This window comes from Rhineura floridana, chromosome 2, assembly GCF_030035675.1.
Source record: "Rhineura floridana isolate rRhiFlo1 chromosome 2, rRhiFlo1.hap2, whole genome shotgun sequence".
Classification (NCBI taxonomy): Eukaryota; Metazoa; Chordata; class Lepidosauria; order Squamata; family Rhineuridae; genus Rhineura; species Rhineura floridana.
In genome coordinates this window covers 231,223,476-231,236,061 of record NC_084481.1, presented here as the reverse complement: position 1 = coordinate 231,236,061, position 12,586 = coordinate 231,223,476, and the positions used below count along the sequence as shown (strand labels likewise).

General features: G+C 42.3%; 1 protein-coding gene across 1 annotated transcript in view; it reads right to left on the bottom strand.

Annotated features, from left to right (window-relative positions):
* GMFB (glia maturation factor beta) overlaps positions 1-12,586 on the bottom strand; it is a 510,168-nt gene that overhangs the window by 415,672 nt on the left and 81,910 nt on the right. The window lies entirely within an intron of this gene.

Genomic DNA, 12,586 nt, shown 5'->3' with positions numbered 1-12,586 from the left:
TATTTTAAAATTGCTTTCGAACTCCAGAGATTTCCCTAGATAGTTGGAAGGGCATTGGGTCCTACATGCTGCATGTGGCAGTCACTTAGAAATTTATGAATGGGTCTTGGTGAATTATCTATTCTTAATGCACGCTTTTTAGCATTGCTTCCCTGTCAATCATTTTCTTCGATTTCAGTGACTGTTTCATTCATAAAGCTACCTACATTTCAGTTTTAATAATATCAATGGAATGTTATGTTATATTTAATCCAGCTCTTAACCCCCAGGTGGTGATGTATCACTTTCTTTTTTCCTCATCCTCCATGATTATTTTTCCCTCAGAATAATTTTTTTAAATTTATTTACTGACTTGTCTGTTTTTTTAAAAAAGAGGGAATCCCAATTTTCAGTTTTGAAAGTTCTCAAGGTGACCCATGCCTGGGCCTCCTCCCGTGGCAGCTTCCTTGTGCTTTTATTTCATCTGATGCTCCTCTTTCATCTCTTAGTTGCTTCCTGTCTACATTTGCTTCACCCTTACCTCTCTCTGAGACAGGGAGGGAGTAACCCCATGTTCCCTTGTAGTGCGAAAGGAGGACCACTGTGTCTGGAAATGTGTTTGACTGCCTCTCCTAAAGGCAATATAAAGGCTACTTCACATGCTGTGGAAAAGATGTTTGCAGTGTGTCCACAGCGGGGGCAGATGGTGATCACTGTGAGGCTGGAATGGGAGAGTTGTGGGGGTAAGGGCAAGTGACAGCATGTGTCTGGGAGCATTTAGTGAGCTTTCAGAATAATATTTTTTTCATATTTTAAACTGGTTCTGTAATTGGTCAGCGGTAATTTTGTTTATGAAAGTACTCAAAAATGTGAATGTTGGAGGAAAATCACTGTGCACATATGCAAAGATACAATCTGCAAGGGATATGAATAGTGCATGATGTGCATGTTTCCATTTCTGGGGCTTGACAACTGCATTTACATTCATCCATCACTTGTTGCCATGTGGTGAGGAAGGGGTGTACACCAAACCTTTTGTTTGAGCCTGAGGAAAGGGGTTATTCCCACCCTCCTTTCTTACTTTCATTTGTTCGTCCTTTCTCTTTCTCTGTGACCAGAGAGAACCAAAGACCCCCTGCATCTTGCCTTCCAAGTGCGTACCTCCAGGCATGTGTTATTCCTGGGGTCCTTGCTTTGCTGCCAGGGCTGTGGAGTAGGAGTCGTGGAGTCGGAGTCGGAAGCCATTTTGGGTGGAGTCGGAGTCAGAGTCGGTAGAAATGTACCGACTCTGACTCCAGCTTCAAAATAAAATCAATATTTTAATATTAATATTAATAAATTAATATACATTTGCCATTTATGGAGGAGTCGGAGTCGGACAGTAGAAAAATAGAGGAGTTGGAGTCAAAGGTTTGATGTACCGACTCCACAGCCCTATTTGCTGCTGTGTGCACCCTGACGCATGAGCAAGCTTGGGGAAGCATTTTCCAGGGCTGAGGGAACCATTTGGCGGGGGGCGCAGCTGACAGCCTGCCATCCTCTACTGTAAACTTGCAGCTTCCCCCATGGATCCCCTCTCTGCTCAGCTGTACACTGTGGGAATCTGTGGTGGGGGCAAGGGGGTAGTTCCTCCCCTTCCCTTGAAGAGCCATAATCCTCAGATTCCCCATTTTCATTTTTTAAAAAAAGTCTCTAGCCCATGTACAACCTGATAAACGAGGGGAAATGTGCAGGCACGTTAGCTTTATGAGAAACTATCCTGCCCCTGCCTTTCAGTGTTTTTAGCCAATGAATGAGGTCATAACAATGACTGACATTTGTGAAAGCAGATCTACTCCATTAAAGAGAAGCTTTAAGTGGCACACCTATTATCTGAAGAAGGAACTTGAAGCCCTTGAAAAAGTTGGGAGGACAACACAGAAAACACCGGCACGCCGTGCTGCAGCAGCATTATCATCTGAATTCTCCATACTAATGTATTGTTGCGCGCCACCCCAATCTCCGAGCTACGAGATTTCCAGGGGTCCCTGCACTCGCCCTGGGTTTGGTTTCCTTGGGAAGAAGGTCAGCGGAGACTGTGGTGTCTTTATGAAATACGGTTTATTTATTTACACACATTCCAACCTGAACTTAGGATGGAGGGATTCAAGGCATCAGCAGTCCAATATCCAGCTTTTCCATCACAGTTACAGGAGGCATCCTAAAGCCATGGTGCAGAGAGCTAGTCTCTCCGCCTGCCTCCAGTTCCCAGCCTTTCTCAGACACAACTAAAAACAAGCCTCTCCTAGCAGGGCTGTGGAGTCGGAAGCAATTTTGGGTGGAGTCGGAGTCGGTAGAAATGTACCAACTCCGGCTTCAAAATAAATTTTGATTGACACATTTTTTAAAATATAAATTCAAAATGTCAAAGAAGCTTCTCATGAAGTCAGCTGTAGTTGAGCATTTCACCATAACTCAAGATGGAAAACATTTTGTGTGTCAGTGTATGACACAGGACCCAGATGAAGACAAATGCTGTGATGCCAAGATCAGCGCATATTCAGGCAGCAATAATGCTCCTATGAGAGCTTCCAATTTAAAAAGACATTTACAGCCCTTTCCAGGGCTGTGAAGTTGGAAGCAATTTTGGGTGGAGTCGGAGTCGGACAGTAGAAAAATAGAGGAGTTGGAGTCGAAGGTTTGGAGTACCGACTCCACAGCCCTGTCTCCTAGGCCCCCATACAGCTGGTATAGCACAGTAGGGAGGAGAGCCTGGCTGGGAGTTTATAGACTGTGAGTTCAAATCCCTGCTCGTGTCTCCTGGGTGCCAAGGGCCAGCTAAAGATCACCCCACAGGGAGTGGCTTGGGTTACATGCCCTGCCACCTGTGCAGCCATGGGCAACTTGCACAGTCCCAAGGAGCCCAGTTGCCCCCCAACTGGCAGTTGTGGACAAGGAAGGGGCTGGCTTGTGCAGCTGTGGCAAGCTGAGCAGGCCCTAGCCTCAGAGGGAGGCAATGGTAAACTCCCTCTGAATACAGTTTACCATGAAATCCCTATTCATAGGGTCACCATGAGTCGGGATCGACTTGAAGGCAGTCCATTTCCATTTTCTCCTAGGCTCCAGGAAGGGGGAGGCTCTCCTGCAGAGTTTCAATGACAAAAGGATCTCCCTGGCCTATACACCAGTTGCTGGGCTCCTGATAGACCCATTAACCTTCCTGGCCACTCTGTTAGACTAACAAAAGAAACTCATCTGACCAGCAGAGCGTTTCTCACCCCCAGGCGCAAGTCTCCAAATCAGAGGCTGGAACGGGACTCACAGGAATTATCCATCTCAGCCCCCCAAACTCACAACACTATAAATGGAAAATGGCACTAGGCGGAGAAAATGGTTAGCGTGGAAGCCACTGTTGTTTTCAACAAGAGAAAACCAAGATTGTTTAGCTAGAAGCAGAAGGTCGAGGGATAATCTTTCAACTTGCTCCACTATTTATGTTTTTTTTTAATGTTAACATTCCTAACTGGTATCTGTTTCCACAACAGCAACTGACACCAGCCATTTCTCAGTCACGCTTTACCATCTCAGCAGACAAAACAGCTCCTCCGATTCGCAGCTGTGTTGGTAAAAATAGTGACTGTCCACTCCTTCCACCCTGGCTATGACCACAGCTCTGTTCAATCACATTATGCAACATGAAAGGCCCTTCTACGTGGAGAGTAGAGTTGGAAGGGCTGTCAGTTTCGGTTGCCTCAATTTCTCATTTTACCAGTCTTAAATTCAGTTTTCCACATTTATGCAGCAATTTTCATTTTTTTTTTTTTTAAAAAATCCTCATGAAGATTTGTAAGCATTTTAGTGCTAATTTCTAATAAACACATTTTCGTATGCACATTTTTGCAAACAATTTCTAACAGCATGCACTTTTTTTTCCAATTAATTTTTATTCAAATTTTCAAAACCAAAACAATACAAAAAGAAAAAAATACAAATCAATACAATAAAAAAAGAAAAAAATATATAAAAATATTGACTTCTGATTTGTCATAGTTCAGCTATAAATCTATAATATATAACAAACCTATCTCTTAATAGATTATAAAATCACCTTCCTCCAGCGGTTATCTTAGTTGGTTTCAAATCTCATTAACATCATATCATTTTAATCTTCCACAAAAAGTCAAAGAGAAGTTTCCAATCCTTGAGATATGTCAATCAATTTTTTTTTTCTAAATAAACATGTCAAATAATCCAACTCATCAAGTCTACTAAGTCCAGTAATTTCAAATCGCTCTTCTGTCATTATCCTTATTGGGTCCATCTTCCATCTTTACGCACCCAAAAATCTTGCTGTCATAGTCATAATAAAAGTCTGATAGGAATTTCCTCCATCACAGATATTTTCTTGCCATCAATTCCGAACGTATCACTGAAGTATTGTTGCAAAGCCGCATCTCTGTTCCTCTTTTCCACATGATACACTAGTACATCTCTTGAAGATTTTTCCATTGACACAAAACAGGGATTAATTCTGTTAACTTTCTCCATTTCAAGTTCCATCAAACCCTTCCAGTCCAGGAATTTTTTTGAACCGATAATATCTTTATCTCCAATCTCTTCAATTCCTTCAGGGACAGCACTGAGTTCCAAACTGTAATATTTGTCTCCAGGATCCATCACAGCCAGGAAATCCAAATCTTTTTTCATGTCCATATTTAATCCAATCTCGATAATTTGAACCTTGCCTTTAATTTCTCTTTCATCCTTTTTTGGTTTTCCAGATCTATCTTTATTCTCCTTTCTCATAGAATCCTGAATTTCTTTCAGCTCCTGTCTCATTTCGTGAAATTCAATTCTCCACGCTTGTCTATTATTTCTCAGTTCTTGTTTTATTGAGTTAATCCCATTCATTATTTTCTGAAACATGTCTAAAGATAAAGTCCCTTCTTGTACATCCATGATCTTCTTAATTGTCATTCTTAAAGCCAAAGGAACAAAACTCCTTCAATTTTCAATGTCCCAAGCAAAGAGCAAATGTCCCAAGCAAAGGGCTGTCTAGCGTGTGACGCCAGTTGGTTGGAAAGATTAACTCCTTTGTAACTGGATAAAGTAACAGCATGCACTTTTGTATGATATTTCAAATAAATAATCATTTTTATTTGTGCTCTTCCCTAATACATGTATTTTTGAAAAAACAATGGTTGGTTGGAGAACTGCATCAAAAAATGTGGATATAAGCGAATTTCTAATAATTTCTAATAATTTTACTTCTCATGTTATTTTGGAAAGTGTGGATTTTATTCAGCTTTATATTTGAACTGAATTGAATTTCTCCCCCATCTCCAGTAGGGAGATTTATTTATTTATTTATTTAGTTGCATTTCTAAACCGCCCTATAGCTAGCAGCTCCCAGGGCGGTGTACAACATGATAAAACCACAATATTTAAAATACAGCAAGTGTGTATTGCGCAAACAATATAAAACATTATATAAACAAAGTAAAAGAAAACTAGAAATAAAATAAATAAGATTAAAAAGCATAAAATACATTAAAATGCCTGTTTGAAGATTCCCCAATGACCAGAGAAGCCACCCAAATGCCAAACCACAAATGGGATGAGTTAGTGAGATTCTCTTTCAAAATAGGTGCTTGTTAGTACTTAATACCTCGGTTCTGCAGTTTAATGTCTGTCCTGGGAAAACCGGTGGAAAATATTGTTAAAGACAAAGTAACCAAGTATTTAGTAGAGCAAGTCTCACCTATTAAGAGTTCTTTGAGAGTGTCAACAAGCATATAGATAGAGGTGATCTGGTAGACATAGTGTACTTACAATAATGTCAATGGCAGAACAGGCAGAGGATAACAGTGTGTATGTTATAACGGCTGTGAAGGCGGATGAAGGCTGCAGCAGATAAGACTTCCAATCGTCTTGTATCCATGCCATTGGATCAAACCCCTTTTCTGTCAAGACTGTGTGGTGGATCGTTGTGCGCCGATCTCACCACATAAAACAAATTCACGCACAGGTGTCTTCCAACCAACCTTATTTTGGAAAACAATCTTCATCGGTCACGAGTGATCACCAGTAGTACTTAGACTTTCAAAAAGCTTTCAACAAGGTCCCTCACCCAAGACTCCTGAGTAAGCTTTGCAGTCATGGAATAAGAGGAGAGGTCCTCTTGTGGATCAGGAATAGGTTAAGTAGCAGGAAGAAGAGAGAAGGAATAAATTGAGGGCTGTAGAAAACGGAGTCCCCCAAGGATCAGTATTGAGACCTGTGTTTTTACCTTGTTCATAAACAGTCTAGAATTAGAGGTGAACAGTGAGATGGCCAGGTTTGATGATGATATGAAATTATTCAGGGTTGTTAAAACAAAAAGTGATTGTGAAGAGCTCCAAAAGCTGAATATGAGCCAACAGCATGATGTGGCTGCAAAAAAGGCAAATGCTATTTTAGGCTGCATTAACAGAAGTATAGTTTCCAAATCATGTGAAGTATTCAGCACTGGTTAGGCATCATCTTGAGTACTGCGTCCAGTTCAGATCTCCTCACTTCAAGAAGGATGCAGACAAATGAACAGGTTCAGACGAGGGCAACAAGGATGATCAGGGGACTGGAAACAAAGCCCTATGAGGAGAGACTGAAAGAACAGGGCATGTTTAGCCTGGAGAAGAGAAGACTGAGGGGAGATAGGATAGCACTCTTCAAGTACATGAAAGGTTGTCACATAGAGGAGGGCCTGTAGTGAAGAAGGCCGTCTCTCAGATATTTCAGACCTATGTCCTTTAGGGCTGTAAACACTAACATGAGCACCTTGAATTGTACCCAGAAATGAATGCAGCTGTTTAAAACAGGATTATATGAGTTCTAAAGGGAACCCCAGTGGCGTCACTAGCGGGAGTGCAGGGGGCTGCGGACCTCCGGTGCATGCCCTCCCAGGTGCATGGATGGGGATGGCTGGTCTTGCGTGCACGCACATGCGCACACACTCTCCACGCACTCCAGGCTGGCGGTGGGAGGCCTGTCTCAGCTTCACCGCCAGCGAGCGGGCGCCTGCTTTTAGTCTCGCCCGCCCGCCGCTGAGGAGGAGTTGGTGCGGGGCAACGGCGCGGGGCGGGGTGGCTCTGGATGTCACCCCCCTCAGGGTGTCACCCGGGTGCGGTCCACACCCTCTGCACCCCGGTAGTGATGCCCCTGGGGAGCCCCAGCTAGTAATTATGATATTAGCAGATTTTCAGTGCCTTTCCTAATGATCCCTACCATGGCATTTAACTTTTTCACAGCTGCTTTACACTGGGTCGACATCTACCTATAGCTATCCACTACAACCCCAAGTTCTCATTTCTGGTCAGTCACCATCAGTTCAGATCCCATCAGCATATAAGTGAAATTAAGATTTTTTTGGCCCTGATATGCATAACTTTACACTTGTTTACATAGAATTGCATTTGCCATTTGCTACCGCCCGTTCATTCAGCTCGGAAAGGGCCTTTTAGATTCATAGTAGAATTGGAAGGGGTTTGCATAACAGTTGCATATGGTAATATATAGATGCAAATTTAGAAATAATTACTGTAATGTAAATAGGAAAAAAACCAGTACATCTCACCCTAGTAGGGAAGACAGCAAGTTTGGTGTCTGCTCTCCAGGTATTTGCAACTTCAGGACCCCTGAAGGTGTCCCTTCTTAGAGTTCTTTATATTTAAACCAGAGGATCCCTTAAAACAGAGAACTGTCCCTTCTAAGTAGGACACACAACCACTCTACATGGAACTTCCAGAAGAAGTGTGGTTGGTGTCTCTCTTTTGAGTTTAAGGAGGGTGGCAACGACTTATTTGCCTTTAATCTATTTGATTCCACTGTGCCCCATCTGTACTATACATTTAAAGCAGTATTATACTGCTTTAAACAGTCATGGCTTCCTACAAAGAATCCTGAGAAATGCAGTTTGTTAAAGGCGCTAAATAGGGTTGCCAGGTTCAGGGCCTGAGACTGATCCTGTATCTTTAGGAGAAGAGAAAGCCAGCCAAGTGCAGCTGTTCTTGCAACCCTGTAATGAGAAAAACCACAAGGTGGAATTCTCCCTTCTCAGTGCACAACTTTTATAGATATAGAAGACCTCTTGGTTGCCAGGCCCGGCCTCCAAGAGGTCTTCTGTATCTTTAAAAGTTGTGCAGGGGGTAGGGAGAATCCCACCTTGTAGTTTTTCCCATTACAAGGTTGCAAGAACACCTGCACTTGGCTGACTTTTTCTTCTAAAGATACAGGATCAGTCTCAGGCCCTGAACCTGGCAACCCTAACGCTAAGAGTCATTAGGAGACTTCTGTTCCTCTCACAGAGCTACAATTCCTTTCTTTGAGTGGGTTAACAATCAGTCCCTCTGCCCAGGGGACACTGTGAGGGATCCAAAAGGCAGCACAGAAATGTTCTTATTCACTAATATAGACAAAAAAAACTTGCGATTTAAGAAAGAGCATATAGCCAACAGATATTTCTATCAAGCTTTTAAAAGCGAGGAAATTGGGCAGCTATAGAGAATGCACCAGGGGAGCAGGAGACCTGACCTCCTCTCTGAGATATTGGACTGCCCTACAAATCTGTAAAAATATAAACCCAATTTGGGTTGGTCTTTCACAGTCCAATCCACTTCCTGCGTAGCTTGGAACAATTTGGTAATGTGATTAACGGAGTCCTTATAGGGATCCAGGGCAAGCTTAGGTGAAGTTCAGTTTGTTGCTGTCAAAACTCTCTCTGTCTTTCTCTCTATCTACACACACACACACACCATGCACAAAAATGAACATACAAATTGTGATTCTTTATACAAATATAAATTCTACCTCAGTTCCTTTAAAATCTAACTTCCATCTAATATATTGAATCACACGGATCCAAGAAAAAGCAAGCAAAGAAAACTAATCCAAGAAAACTAATTCTACGATAGCACTCTTCAAGTACATGAAAGGTTGTCACAGAGAGGAGGACCGGGATCTCTTCTCGATCGTCCCAGAGTGCAGAACAAGGAATAATGGGCTCAAGTTGCAGGAAGCCAGATTTCGACTGAACATCAGGAAAAACCAGAGCTTGGAAAAGTTACTTTTTTGAACTACAGCTCCCATCAGCCTAATCCAGTGACCATGTTGCCTAGGGCTGATGGGAGTTGTAGTTCAAAAAAGTAACTTTTCCAAGCTCTGGGAAAAACTTCCTGACTGTTAGAGCCATACGACAATGGAACCAACTACCTAGAGAGGTAGTGGGCTCTCCGACACTGGAGGCATTCAAGAGGCAGCTGGACAGCCATCTGTCAGGAATGCTTTGATTTGGATTCCTGCAATGAGCAGGGGGTTGGACTTGATGGTCTTATAGGCCCCTTCCAACTCTACTATTCTATGATTCTAATTTAGATGTTGCATAAAATTGTTATCATTAGTTTTATATTTTCAATATGCTGTGAGTCACCTTGGATTAACCCCGAAAGCAGCCTGTAAATACTAACATAAGTAAATAAATACACATAAATCCTCATACCACCCGCACAGCAGCAACTGTGTAAGGTAGGTTATGTAGTCTTAGAGATAATGACTGGTCCAAAGTAATCTCATTTACTATATTTATTATCACAAGGCCGGCACCAGACATAACTGGGCCGTTGGGCACCTGCCTGTCCTGGGCCCGCGGTGCCATAGCCCAACACCTGCCAGCAATACAGATGGCACGGGGCTAATAAGCCCACCTGCGTGCTCCACCTACCTCTTGTGTTGTGTGAATGACTTGCATGCATGCCTGCCATCAATCAATATGGCAGCAGGGACATCAGCCCCTTAGGGAAGCCCCCAGCACCATTTTGGGTGATGGCAGGTATTCAAAGGCATTCACACTGCCGGGAGAGGCAAGTGAGGCATTCAGGTGGACTTATTGAAGCCCGACCTGTCTGTATTGGAAGGTGCCTGGGAGTTCTCTCTCTGCAATCCATGGCAGGTTCAGGTTGCAGGATCCAACGCTGCTGCAGATCACGGAATGGGAGCACAACCTTCCCACCCTAAGAAGGGGCCCTTCAGGGGTGCCTCTGGGCCCCGAGGCCCTTTGCCAGGGCCCAACCTGGTCACTGTCTGGTGCCGGCCCAGTTGTTTCATATATGCTAAGGTGAATGTCGGTAACTTGGTGAAAGTCAACATGCATCTGAGAACTCAAGAGTTCCACTGTAGCATACTGAACAGTTGCCTACACTGGAGGCATTCAGGAGGCAGCTGGACAGCCATCTATCGGGAATGCTTTGATTTGGATTCCTGCACTGAGCAGGGGGTTGGACTTGATTACTTTATAGGCCCCTTCCAACTCTACTATTCTATGAAATCTAGAAATGTGATTGTGTCAGCATTTGTTGGTATGTGCTGAAAACCTGAGGAAATACCTACTTTTGGACATTCACAAAATGAATCACGTGAATGTCAACCTTCAATATACTGTATGTGTAGATGAGGAACTATAGACATCAATACCTTTGAGAGCTTATGCTTTCTAACACCAAAACTGTAGTGTGCCTCTTTAAATAAACTGGCCCTACTTTCCAGTTGAAGGAAGTCATCCTTGTGTGATCCATTCATATATGTCCTTACTGTAAAGCTGGCATGCTCTTAAATAATTAAAAACGGGGGGGGGGAGTTACTCAGTTTTGAAAAAAAAGTGCCCTGGAGGATGGAGGGAAAGGCTCAAGGAAGCTTTTAGTCGGTTCTTTGGCCAGGTTTATTGATGACCTGCTGATCAATTCCATGTTCTTTCCTGGACATGAAGCTAATGGGAAGTGAATAGCTTTTAGTTTTTGGACTCAAAGAAATAAAACCAAGACATGATCTAGCACGAAATAATGATAAATAAGCTATTCCCTCAATCTTTTTAAACAGCGCAAATGTGGCAAAACAAGGCTCCGAATGTCATCCTTGTTGCTGCTCATTAGAGAAATGGCTTTTTCTTGTCTGTCTCTTTTATTTTTCTTTTACAAAAGATAACATAACTCCTCCTGTTATTTATTCATGAATCGTAGCCATTAAGATGATAAATCAAATTATCAGTTTCCTGTCTCGCTCCAGGTTTAATCATTTTTTATGGCTGGCGTAATACAAAGACAGCTTCCTTCCTATGAAACAGGAGACCTTTGATGACCTATTTATTAGGAACCTGCATTTCCTCCCCATTTCTAAGTCTATCCTAGACATTTTCTCTGTCAATTCTAGCTGTAATAAAAATCCAATAAGGAACTTGGAACATTGATTCAATGGAGCAAAATTACCCACAAAACCAGAGGGTTTTTTAACCTTTAAACAACTATATTCAAATTTTTCTTTAAATGGGTAGGTAAGGAGAGAGTTGGGTAGAAATATTGTGTGTCTGCCAGCGGGGAAACCTAACAGGTGTGAGCACATATGGATCACACCAAACATATAGTTAAATATTATTTATGGGCGCTATTCAACATATTGCTAAGCAGATTGTTCCTTCAGCCCTTGCATCTGTACAACTTTTTAGTTGAATGCCGCATTATGTAATCCACTTATGAATCGCTTCCTATGAAACATTTCAAAGTGACCGAACAATATTGTTGTTGTTATATGCCTTCAAGTCTATTATGATTTCTGGCGACCCTAGCATCTGTCGTGAATCACCTTGCTCAGATCTTGTAAGTTCCAGTCTGTGGCTTCCTTTATGGAATCAATCCATCTCTTGTTTGGCCTTCCTCTGTTTCTACTCCCTTCTGTTTTTCCCAGCATTACTGTCTTTTCTAGTGAATCATGTGTTCTTATGATGTGTCCAAAATATTATAACCTCAGTTTCATCATTTTAGCTTCTAGTGATAGCTCTGGTTTAATTTGTTCTAACACCCAATTATTTCTCTTTTTCAAAGTCCATGGTATGCGAAAAGCTCTCCTCCAACACCGCATTTCAAATTAGTTGATTTTTCTCTTATCCACTTTTTTCACTCTCCAACTTTCACATCCATACATAGAGATCGGGAATACCATGGTCTGAATGATCCTGACTTTAGTGTTCAGTGATACATCTTTGCATGTGAGGACCTTTTCTAGTTCTCTCATAGATGACCTCCCCAGTCCTAGCTTTCTTCTGTTTTCTTGACTATTGTCTCTATTTTGGTTCATGACTGTGCCAAGGTATTGATAATCCTTGACAAGTTCAAGGTCCTCGTTGTCAACTTTGTTTGCTATGTGCCTTCAAGTCAATTACGACTTATGGCGACCCTATGAATCAGTGACCTCCAATAGCATCTGTCCTATTGTGTGCATCCTACAACTCCGGACTCTCCTTTCGCATCTGTGCGCATCAGCCTCTGGGCTTCCTTTCAGCTTTGACCCAACTGCATCATTAGTCACAGCACTACTGGTACTTGTCCTTTGTTCTTCCCCAGTAGCTCATTGAGTGCCTTCTGACCTGGGGGTCTCATCTTCCAGCACTATTTCGTGTTGCATTTTGGATACTCTGTTTATAGGGTTTTCGTGGCAAGAGTTATTCAGAGGTGATTTACCATTGCCTTCCTCTGAGTTTGGATGCATCTTAGTCTGGTGTCTCAGCTTTGACCATTCCGCCTTGGGTCTTCTATGTAAAACAATTTCA